The sequence below is a fragment of the Carassius auratus genome, unplaced genomic scaffold (genome assembly GCF_003368295.1).
Source record: "Carassius auratus strain Wakin unplaced genomic scaffold, ASM336829v1 scaf_tig00215997, whole genome shotgun sequence".
NCBI lineage: Eukaryota > Metazoa > Chordata > Actinopteri > Cypriniformes > Cyprinidae > Carassius > Carassius auratus.
This window is the reverse complement of record NW_020528353.1, coordinates 29,216-41,788: the sequence shown is the minus strand read 5'-3', so window position 1 is coordinate 41,788 and position 12,573 is coordinate 29,216. Positions and strand designations below refer to the sequence as shown.

At 33.1% G+C, this 12,573-nt stretch overlaps 1 pseudogene; it reads right to left on the bottom strand.

The window, feature by feature from the left end:
- LOC113096604 (UPF0606 protein KIAA1549L-like) overlaps positions 1–12,573 on the bottom strand; it is a 31,729-nt pseudogene that overhangs the window by 4,204 nt on the left and 14,952 nt on the right.

Here is a 12,573-nt window from a genome sequence, read left to right as displayed (position 1 = left end):
CTTCTGGATACTTTTCTAGGTCAACTGCATTGCAAATACACTTTTAAAAGCTTAGCACAATCACGGCTATTACCCAGTATCACATTTCCAATCTAAATCTATGCAATTAAATATTATATTAACTACTAATATAGAAAAATGTAATTTTTTAGTATCCCTCTAATGTCTGTACCCTTAAACATCAATTGAAAATGTATTTCTATCTTACCTACCCCTTTTGGCAATCTGATCATCAATAATGTTACAATTGAGAAAATGTTTTCTCTCTCTCTCTCTCTCTCTCTCTCTCTCTATTTGATTATATATATATATATATATATATATATATATATATATATATATATAATAAGTGAATATACTAATTGAAAAAATATAAATACATTTATAAATAAATAATATTAAAATGTCAATAAAGTATTTGCTATTTGTTACAAATGTTTAACATATTTAAAAATATAATTTATTCTGAAAAAAATTAGATAAATTGCAAATAAAAGCTAAATGTTTTATTAATTACAACTACAGGAATTATAGTGATAAAACTAAAAACAATGAAAATTATATTTTGAATTCCTCATTACAAGATACGGTTCTTAATCTATCTACATGCTAAAAAGATTTTTTTTATTATTGGTTTATAATGATTTTCTATTGATTAATCAATTATTCAGTTGCCTTATGATTTCTGGTATGTTTTTTATATGATTATTTAAAGCCACATGATTAGTTACAGTATCTAATACAATCAGATTTGATACATTATATATATATATATTTGCATCCAAAATAAGTTTGTTTACATAATTTACAGTATGTACAGTAAGTGTGTAATGTGTATATCAATCAATCTATCTATCTATCTATCTATCTATCTATCTATCTATCTATCTATCTATATATATATTTTAATGTTACATTCAATAATATTCTGCTCTGTTTCATGATGACGTAGGTAAAATTCAGGGTTAGAGCACCGGCTACCGTCATCTCAAGCTCTTTACCGTCATAAACTGGGTTTAAAGTTAAAGCTAAAGGTAATCGCCTTAATTTAAGTCTCAAAGAAAACTTGAGCTGAGAGTCATTACTTAAGCAAAAAGAAGCTCTGCCGGCTCCCTGATCTGTGAATGGCATGCGGCGTGTGGAAAGACTACAGCACAAGACTTTATATCAGGGATTTGGGGTCCCATGATGCAAGAGGCTAGCAGCGCTTACATCGTAGCCGCTGTTGCGGATGCCTCTCCTAGATCTCTCCCTCATGACCAGCATGTCCATCTCTGTCTCTACTGGACTCGGGGTGTTCAGAGACTGCCTGCTCCAGTATGCAGGTTCCCTGTGAGAGTCACTGTTGAGAGAATGGGTGAAAAGTTCAGTATTGTCTTACGAATCAACATGGTTATTATAGTCATTGTTAATTTTACATTGTGGTTTATTTTTAGTCTAATGCACAATGAAATATTGATTTCCAAACACTGGAGAAGAGCTCATTAAAGAGTTCTTTATTCATGCCATAGGGAGAGTTTACTAAGAATGAATGGTGTTGTTTATTTTCATGAACTGTTATTTTACCACACAATTCAATAAAACGAATTATGCAAAGACACAAACATTGGGGTAAAACTGTATATGTGAGTTGGTCTGATTTGTTTAAACAAACTAAATTTTTTAGTCTGCAATGATGTGCTTTATTAAATTGATCAAAACTTACAGTAAAAACATTTATAATGTTATAAAAGTGTACTATTTAATTATAATATATTTTATGTGAACTTTCTGTTTATCAAAAAATCCAGAATGTATTTTTTAAAAATATATTCAAATAAAAATAAGTTATTGTAAACTGTTAATTAATTGAAAGTTCACAGTTTTGCTATTTTTACTATATTTTTAATCAAACAAATGCAGCCTTTCTAGACATAAGAAACTTCCTTCACAAATATAAATATATATTAATTAATAAGTTATTCATAAATTCATAATTGATTCCACTTTTCATTTTCTATCTTTATTCAGTATCTAGTAAGACACAACTGGCTTCATTTCCTCAAAATATTTTGGGATGACTAAGAGCATGGGTTTCATCTCCGCCCACCTCCTGCGGTACTTTACGTAAGTGGAGGGTTTCCTGTCCTCCTTCAGCCCCCTCAGTTCTTCCAGGTCCAGGGAAGCGTTCTCTCGCCTCAGCCGGTCTCGATGGCTGTACATGTGGCTGCTGCTGCTGCCGCTGCTGCTAGTGACCGGCCCGTCACTGTAACCTTTCCTTTTAGCTTTTAACCTCAGCTTATTCCGGTAATGCTCGATGTCCGACTTCTGCTTCAGCCCCATGTTGACCTGCAGGTGAAAATCTGATGTTATTTATTAACTCCCAACTTTGTGCTGCTCGGCTGACCGTAAGTGAGTCTAAATAGAATCCTTTTTTGCTGATCTAGAGGGAAAATGTGTGGAACAGATTCTCTGTGGGTTTGCCCCGTAAACTGACAAGGACTCAAAACAGGTAAAAATAAATCACCAATAAAAGCCTCTTAATGAGGTGGCCCATCTCCACAGTGACAGCGAGCTCACCTCTCCATTCAGGATGACAGAGTCTTGGCTGTGATTGGAGGAGTCAGGATAGGAATAGTTGAGTGGGGCAGCCATAGGCTTGATGGTGATGAGGCGTAGAGAGCCAGTTAGAGAGTCATAATGGTCTGCAAACACACAGGAGACACATCCAGTCACAAAATTACAGCAGGAGGGTAAAAAGGGGATCAGCAAAGAAAGCAGCTGTAAATATTCAAAACAGAGTCTGATACTAGCACACATTATACCGAGCAATCATCAACAAAGATCATGTTCCATGAAGATATTTTGTACATTTCCTACCATACATATCTAAAAACTTTATTTTTGATTGGTAATATTATGTATTGTTAAGAACTTCATTTGTACAGCTTTAAAGGTGATTTTCAAAAATGTTCTCAGATTCCAGATTCTCAAATAGTTGTACCTCGGCCAAATATTGTCCTATCCTAACAAACCATACATAAATGGAAAGCTTATTGTTAATATTATTCAGCTTTCAATAATAATAATAATAAAAATGTAATTATAATATAATCTAATATATTATATTAATAATAATATAATGACTGGTTTTGTGGTCCAGGGTCACATTTTATTATTCTAGTGTTTCAAATATATATATATATATATATATATATATATATATATATATATATATATATATATATATATATATATATATATATATATATATATGCATGTATATATATATATATGTATATATATATATATATATATATATATACACACACACACACACACACACACACATTGTAAAACAAGACAAAAATACTGATTTCAGAAATTTTAAGATGTATTTAAGTAAAAAATCGATTAACTAGATCCAGCGTTCCTGATTGTAAATAATGGGCTTCATAGATGGGTAATGAATCTTGAGGAATGTGAATTGTGTTGTTCCTTTTACCTCTGTCTTTCTCACCATTTCTCGTGTGCTGCTCTTCTTTAGGTGCTTTCTGTGCCGTTGATCTCCGAGCAGTGGAGCTTCTGCCCGTGTTCAGCTTCCCAGATTCATTGCTCGAAACAGAGCCGTTCTCGCTTGGCAACCTGCTGCGGGTAGCCATGGCAACAGAGGCAATGGTTAGTTTGCTGCATGCAGTATGATGCAGGGTTAACAGTTGCCTTGCAGGGCCCTCTGGCCTCTGTTAACCTGGATTAAATTGCAGTGGTGTCATTTAGCAGACATCACCGTAGGGTGAGCATCCACTCATCATGTTTTGTGCCATTTAAACAAATGTTCAACAACAGGACGAATCCTGCTCTGAAACAACAGCCACAATGATCCACAGACCACATATCAGAATGCACATCATGTGCCAGCGAGAGTTCTAACACATCACTGCTGGAAAGATTGTTGGCAAGCATATCACATTAACACTGACTTGGTAGGACAAAGGAAATCTACAGACCGTTTGTTTATGACATTTAATGGTGTGTACACCAAAAGCAAATCTAATTATTTGCGTAAATAGATTACATCTACTCACAAATATTCGCAAAGATGTGAATTTGCACCAGGTGATGCGTTTTCCATGATATTGACCTCAATCGTGTCTTCCACGCAAGAAAAAACATTTCAACTCTAATGGAAACTTTGCATCCCTTGTTGTCTCGCAAGTCAATCAGAGAAAAGCTTATTGACACGTCTAGTTGTATTAGATTTTTTTTTTTATATATATATATTTTTTGTTTTTATTCAGTGATGTTGAAAAAAAATGTGAAGCACACACCATTACTCGCTCTAGATTACTCACAGGATGTTTTTTACGCCATTCGCGCAAATAAAAAAATACAGTAAAATCAATAACAATTTTCTCTGATACAACCTGGACATGTCAATAAGATTTTTTCTGATTGGCTTGTGCAACAATGTGTCATGAGAAATTTCTGCTTGAGTTGAAATTTTTCACCTTGCATGGAAGAAGGGATTGAGGAGAATATTGTGCCTTTATGGCAAATGCAATGGTGCGAAACATCTTTACATTGACTTTGTAATCTACTCGTGGGAATAACTAAATTTGCCTTTGGTGTGCACAAGAAACTAAACAGATCAATAGATCAAGTTTTTTTTAGATAATATCCTGGGGCATACATATACACCAGATCACAATAATCCAAACGTGCTAACAAGGTAGCAGATAACAAATATTTCCTTGCTATAAAAGAAAATATAGATCTATGTTGGTAATAAAACTGCAATTTGAGCTTAAGTTTTGAAATGTATTTATCAATATGTAGCTTAAAAGTTAACTGTCAAATAGGATGCCCAGGTACTTATAACTTACAAATTGTTTTTGTTCCCTGGAAGGATAAAATGTCAGGACGATTACTTGGTAAAAAAATCATTAAACTAGTTTTATCTGTGTTTAAAACCAGCTTAAGCTGACAGTCAAACACTGACTGTAAATAGTGAAGTGCTTGTGAAGCTGATGGAGGACTCCAGTAAATAGCAGTGTCATCTGCATACAGATGGAACTTCAGATTTGGAATGTTATTGCATAAATAATTTACAGACAAGGAAAATAAAATAGGTCCCAGAACAGACCCCTGAAGGATACCTTTGGAAAGTGACAAAATAGATGAAGTACAGTCTTTTAAAAGCACACACTGTGTTCACCCTGAAAGATAGCTGGCAAACCATGTAATGGCATTTCCAGAGATACCAACAATGGAGAGTCTATTTAGAAATATGCCATGATCAACTGTGCAAAAACCTTTGATAAGTCAAGAAAAAGAGCTGAACAATTTTTTTTTGCAATCTAAGGCATCAATTATGTCACTGATCACTTTCCAAGCAGCATTGACAGTACAATGCTGCTTTCTAAATCCACACTGAAAAGGAGAAAGAATATTTTTATTTCCCAGAAAATATTTACATTTCTCCAAAAGCTTAGATAAAGCTATATATATATATATATATATATATATATATATATATATATATATATATATATATATATATATATATATATATATATATATATAGAGAGAGAGAGAGAGAGAGAGAGAGAGAGAGAGAGAGAGAGAGAGAGAGAGAGAGAGATGTTCATAATAACATAATAAATTTATATTCACATATGTACAGTATTCATGTATGAAATTCACAGTAAATTTGTTTTACTCAGAAAAAAAGAAATAAAGTGAGCTCAAAATGTGGTTCTATATTGATTTTATACTTTAATTGTAGATTATAACATCCATAAAGCTCAAGGAACCATAAAAGCAATTAGCTATAATTACAGAAACAAGGACTATTTCATTTTCACATCAAAATAAAAGCTTCAGTCATAACCCATTCTCTCTCTAAGAAGAAGGTAATCAGCCACAGTCAACAAAATATGAATATTACATTAAATCTGCTAATCTCTCAGGCATGTGTGCCAACAATCTGCCATGCACATAACACCCAGCCCCGCTGGACTCGCAACTGCCACGGCCGCACCAACACAAGCACACATCTTCTAGGTCGAACATTGCCCAAGCTGCCTATGGGCACACTGAATCATACATGATTCTGTAGCTGTGAGTGTACTTAGCTTCTCTGCATGCATCTCAGTCTGTCTCTGCCAGGTTTAAATGCTCGTGTATTTACCGCATTTGCTTTTCCAAATAATTATTTCCCCAGCTCTGCTCTCTGCAGGATCATTTCCTTTTAATCGAGCCACTCAGGAGAGATAACAAACGGCAGAATACATTTGTATTCCAACTAATAAGCGCGGATGTTAATAGAGAAAGAGCGAAAGAAGGAGAAACAATGAGAGGGAGAGGAACGCGAAGCCACACTGCAACCATTTCAAGGATCAGTGCTTTATGCTATGTGGCATTGTCCAACGTACGACGCAAAGGCATATTTACGATCCCACAGCCCGCAGAGAGCGGTTAAGAAACCAGTAAATGTGGGGTGGTGAGTTTTAATGACCTTGAAAGGCTGCTTTTGTGACGAGAGCGTCATGCTGAACACTGATAAATTTCCTACCATCTTTCATTTGCATTTTTATGCGGGATCAGAAAAGGACCTTGGGAGGTTTCACAGAGAAATTTCTCTGAAGTAATGGGAACAAAGAATAAAACACTAACAAATTAATCTAAAGAATCTGGTGCTCTAAATCCAATGAACACTTTTTTTTGCTTGTTTGATACAACCCCGATGAGACACTTGATAGTATGAATATATAATGTATACATATGAGTTATGACTTTGGTCCCAAATAAACATTACATAAAAATGGTTACGTAACACCATTTTTGACATGCAAAATTTAAATATGACCCGAAACCCAAGCACGTCATTATGCAAATTTTTAGTGATACTTTGATACTTGTCTGTATATATATATATATATATATATATATATATATATATATATATATATATATATATATATATATATATAATGGGGTAAAAATATGCATTTGCCAACTGCTAATTTTTCAGGTCATTTTGATCATAACATCAAGGCAATTATTATACATTTCAAGGATGCATCAATTAAAAATCTACAATATTTTGTCCAAATATATAAAAATAAATACATTAAAAAATAAATAGTTTTAAATTCTACATAAATTCTATATTGCCATTCAAAAAGGTCTGTACAATTTTTTTAAAAGAAATTCATACTTTTATTCAGCAAGGATACATTAACTTGATCAAAACTGACAGTAAAGACATTTATAATGTTAAAAAAGATTTCCGTTTACATAAATGCTTTTGTTTATAACTTTATATTCACCAAAAAAATCCAAATCAGAATATTAGAATGATTTATGAAGGATTATGTGCAATGATGCTGAAAATTCAACTTTGCCATCAGAGTAAATTCTATTTTTTAATATAGTGAAATCAAAAACGTATTTTAAATTGTAAATAATATTTAACAATATTACTGTTTTCACGGTATATTAGAGCAAATAAATTCAGCTTTGGTGTGCATAGAGACTACTTTTGAAAAATAAAAATATAAAAAAAATCAGATTTGCTGAAGACTCCCTAAATATTTACATTATTATTACCTGTAAATGATTAGCATTTTTAAAGTTTGACTTTGAGCATTAAATAACGGAAAAGGTCATTACAGATGTATGCAAATATGCAAAAAAAAAAAAAAAAAAATCAGAGGGCGAAATCATGACCAAAATGATACAGTGTCTGTATATCTTGATTTTGATTCAAAAAATATTTCACACAGAGTACTCTGTTCTCATTTTCCCTGCTGCATCTTAGAGTCAAGAGCTCAATCCGCTCAGTGGTAATTATACGTCATACTTGAGGTGTACGTGATTTTTCAGTGGAAGAAGATAAGAAATGCAACTGAAATAGAACTGTGTGGTCATATCGGGTTGGATGGCCTTTAAAAATGTATGATATTCAGGCTTTAGTGTTCTATAGAGAGTTGAGCGATATACTATCATACTAGCTTATTCCATTTGGTACGCCTATAATATGCACATACTTCCTTTGTTCTGTAATAAAAGCACTCACCTGAGATGCATCTCTGTCGACTGGGGTCTTTTTGAGGCCGTGCCATCTTGTAACGCCGTCACCCTGTCTTGTGTAAGAGGAGCATCCCGTACCGGGAGGGACAGGACAAGTGTTTCCTTGGTGACAGTGAGAGCCTCCTCACCTGGCCGGCCCATGTGCTGCTTGGCGTAGTCGAAACCCTGCACAGGCTGGACAGGAAATGATGCGCCGGGATTGAATAAGGACGAAGAAAGTAAGAGTTACACAGTGCAGCATCAGGCATTTTATTTCAATCAGCAAAGGAATGCCGGCCATCCTAATTTATTCATAGGCTGAAGGTGCTTTGAGTCTAACTATATTTCATGGAGCCCGCATATGATGCATCAAGTTGCCATGGGATATTTAAAATGGAAGAGCTATGAAGCTCTCGTTTTAATGAATTATGGATCAATCTCCAGCAGAACTGGGCGCACGGAGGCAGGGTGCCTGTTGGATCTTAAAAAAGTGTCACAGGGCATCGCTGTTATCATGTAAATGGGGAAAATGTGTGATTAATTCGATTAATAATTCATGATAGGTTGCGCTTTGCACATGCTGTTGTCACATTTACAAGATCTATTAGGGAGGTGTATAATTTCTACACCTTGTGTCATCAAGCAGAAGCGCAAAAATAATTATGATGAAAGTATAATATAAAAACTCAGGCCAGTGCAACAAGCTGATAATTATTTTCATGTTATGGCTGATAAATAATACATAAACAATATTAAAATTCTTTACAATTTTGAAGAAAATAAAAAATAAAAATTAATCACTCATTCTAAATGCTAAATTAATTGAATTAACATTTATTCACTTAAAAAAAAATTATATATATATATATATATATATATATATATATATACACACACACACACAACTTAATTTATAAATGGAATAATTAAACTATTTAATATATTTACATGTATTTTATATATATATATATATATATATATATATATATATATATATATATATATATATATATATATATATATATATATATATATATATATATATATATATATATAAGTATATTTAAAAGCAAAGTAATCGATGAATAAAAGCTTACATTTTTTATATATAAAATGTTTAAAGATTTAAAAATGAAACCATACATTTATGACTTATTTTTTGTTACTTAAATTTTCACACACACACAAACACACACACACACACACACACATACAATTTTTTGTTAATTATATATATATATATATATATATATATATATATATATATATATATATATATATATATATATATATATATATAATTTTTTTAACAAGTTTACAAATGAAATAATGCATTTATGAATTTTTATTTATTTACTTAAATTTTTATTTCAGACACACACACACACACATATATATATATAAATTAAATAATTTTAATAAATAAAATTTCAATACATTTTAATATCGGTAGGTACTGATTTATCAAGCATTACTAGCAAAAGTGTTACACCAAAAAGAAACAGTAAAAGTATAAACTTCTGTGAAAAGCAGCATTTTCATTTTAGTATTATCTTCCTGACGCTGACGCTGACCTTGAATAAGGTCAAATCCCACTCAAATATAATTCACATGCTCAGATGAACTATAATTCACTTGCTCTCCCTCCGATTGTATTTGAGAGAAGCCAGAGTCTTTCACTGGCTGACGTGGGTCATGACAGTCCACAAACCCCTTATATAAATCTTAGTTTAATCCAAGTTCAATTTGATTTAAGCATAGAATCAAGGTTGTATGTCTTGCACTGGATGTGAACTGTGCAAACAAGCTGGGGGAACACATAAGGACTGTTCAAACACATTGACAGGTTGAAGCAAAAAGCATGCAAGCGCACACAGAATTGATCACGTCTGAGCCTGACGAATCATCAATGTCAGCATCTGAAATCCTTATATGACTTTATTCTTATTCCAATCATCCAGTGAACGTTCACACACCTCCTGCAACACCCTTATGCTAACATGGGAAGAAGCTCTTGTGTGAAACTGGATCGCTTTATACACTGATCCGCAAATTACCATGCATGGGCAAAATCATGTTCCTGAAAGGACGTCTTAATTGGACGGAGTAGGGAATGTTTTCAGATCAGAGAACATGGCTAAGAGGGTGTACGATCAAAGAGACGATTATCATAATTACAACTGATTTGCATATTGTTTTACTTCATTACTAAAAACAATACAGTTTTACTCCAGGGATAGCTCACTCAAAAAAGGCCGTACCCTCATGTTCCATAACGATTGAACTTACTTTCTTCAGTGGAACACAAAAACAGAAGTTTAGCAGAATGTCAAAGCTGCTCTTTTGCATACAATTAAACTGGATGGTGGTCGAGCTCCTAAAAGACAAAAAGCCCTATAAAAACATAATAAAAGCAGTTTATATAAACTGTACATCACATATCAAGTCTTATGAAGCCATTTGATAACTTTGCGTGAGGCACAGACTGAATTCAAGCTGTTATTCATTGAATAGTTTGCTTGATAGCTTTGGTCACCATTCACTTTTATTATACAGAAAGAGTAGCTTAGACATTCTGCTAAATATCTGAGTTCTACACAACAAAGAAAGTCTCTTTTGCTCACCAAGGCTGATTTCATTAATAAAGTAAAAAAGTGAAATTGTGAAAATGACTAAAATATTAAGTTACTGTTTTCTATTTTTATATATTTTGAAATTAAATGTGTTCCTGTGGTTACTCCAGTTATCAATTATTAAATTACTCCAGTCTTCAATGTCACACGATCGTTTAGAAATCATTCTCATATGCTGATTTGCGGGTCAATAAATGTTTCTTATCATCAATGTTGAAAACAGACGTGCAGTTTAATATTTTTAGTGGAAATTCTGATACAATCAATCAGGATTCTTTGAGAAATAGAAAGTACAGTTAATATTTGTAGCTGTAAATGACTGTACTGTCAGTTTTGATCAATTTAGCACATCCAATTTCTTAATGGACTGAAACTCTTATGATTTGCTATGAAAACTGCCCTCTACACATGAGCACATATAGCAGATCCTATAGCTCCTTCCTGTTGGGTCTTTCAATGTATCCCGTTTTAGATTAAAAGTCCTTGCAATCTATTTAAACTTCACCTAATTATGCATATATGTAACCTTGGTATATCGCTCAGCTTGGGGTGGCCTAATTTCTTAATCTGCATTTGGTCTGGATTTATTAGAAAGCCTCATAATCATGACAAAGAAATCATAATTGCAGTAATAATATGACAATACTTAAAATCATCCCCAATCTGTTATTAGTCAACGTCCTGCAATCTTAGATGGAGGGACAAGAAGGGAGATATTTGTGCTGTGCAGATCAAAGATATTCTCAGTGCACTAGATCTTACTGAACAGCTCATCGATTACATGGAGGATATATAACCTTCTGTTTCCCCTTCCCCCTGAGGACATATTTCCCACAAGCACAGTCAAAAAGAAGGATTTGTGGACCACAAACATGCAGCCAAGCACCATGCACAAGCCAGAAATACCTGGTGGTGATAACTCCCATCTCTTCGATATGAGGTCTGGACAGGAAAAGTAGTGAAGACACAATTGGAGGGACATTTTGGTGGCGTTAAAGTGAAATGTGTCATTCCAAGGTTTAAACAGCACATCTCATGTGTCGTGACAACACTGAATGTTTGAGGAACAAGCCACCATTCCAAAAGCCTATGTCCAGCAACATATTCAGATGTAAAATAAAGTAATAAAATGATTTTGTAGATAGTATAAAAGGAAAGCAGGATATTTTGTTAGTTAAAATGAGATAACATCACCAGTATGACACAACAATGGGTCTCATTCCCTCTTTTAAAATAATCCTGATTCATTAATAATGCAAAGAAGAAAAAAACAAATCCACATATGAATCAAACAGAAATTTTGTATGGTAACATTTTCTTTTTGTTCTCATGAATTTTATTGTTTATAACAACTTACGGTTCTTATTAGAGTTATTAATTTCAATACAATACAGTTATAATTTTATATTTGTAAACATGGATTTATATAACATTAATTTTGCATTTATTAATGTAATAAGTTCAACACTCAATAAAATATTCTCAGTCTCAAACCAATATCACATAATAAAATATAATGAAAAATATAAATAAATAACTATGATTACAGTGCAGCTTTACCAATCCCAGCTTGTAGGCCTGCTCATATTTAAATATATATATATATATATATATATATATATATAACTTTTCCAAAGTGTAAAGTGCAGCAACAACAGTTTCAATTTTTAGATTGCTCAGATTTCGTTATAGCGTTGGCCCGATCGGAATTAAGAGCAAAGGTCTGTTTAAATGCCAACGGAAGCTGCATTTGAATTACGATCGTTTTTTTCCCCTAATTGTAGTGATGTTCACACTCGCGTGATGCCTTTTGAAAACTATAGAATCAGCTGCAGGGCGTGATTTGCGCTGAAAGCGGAGACTTCCGCCACTTAATATGTTTGTGTGG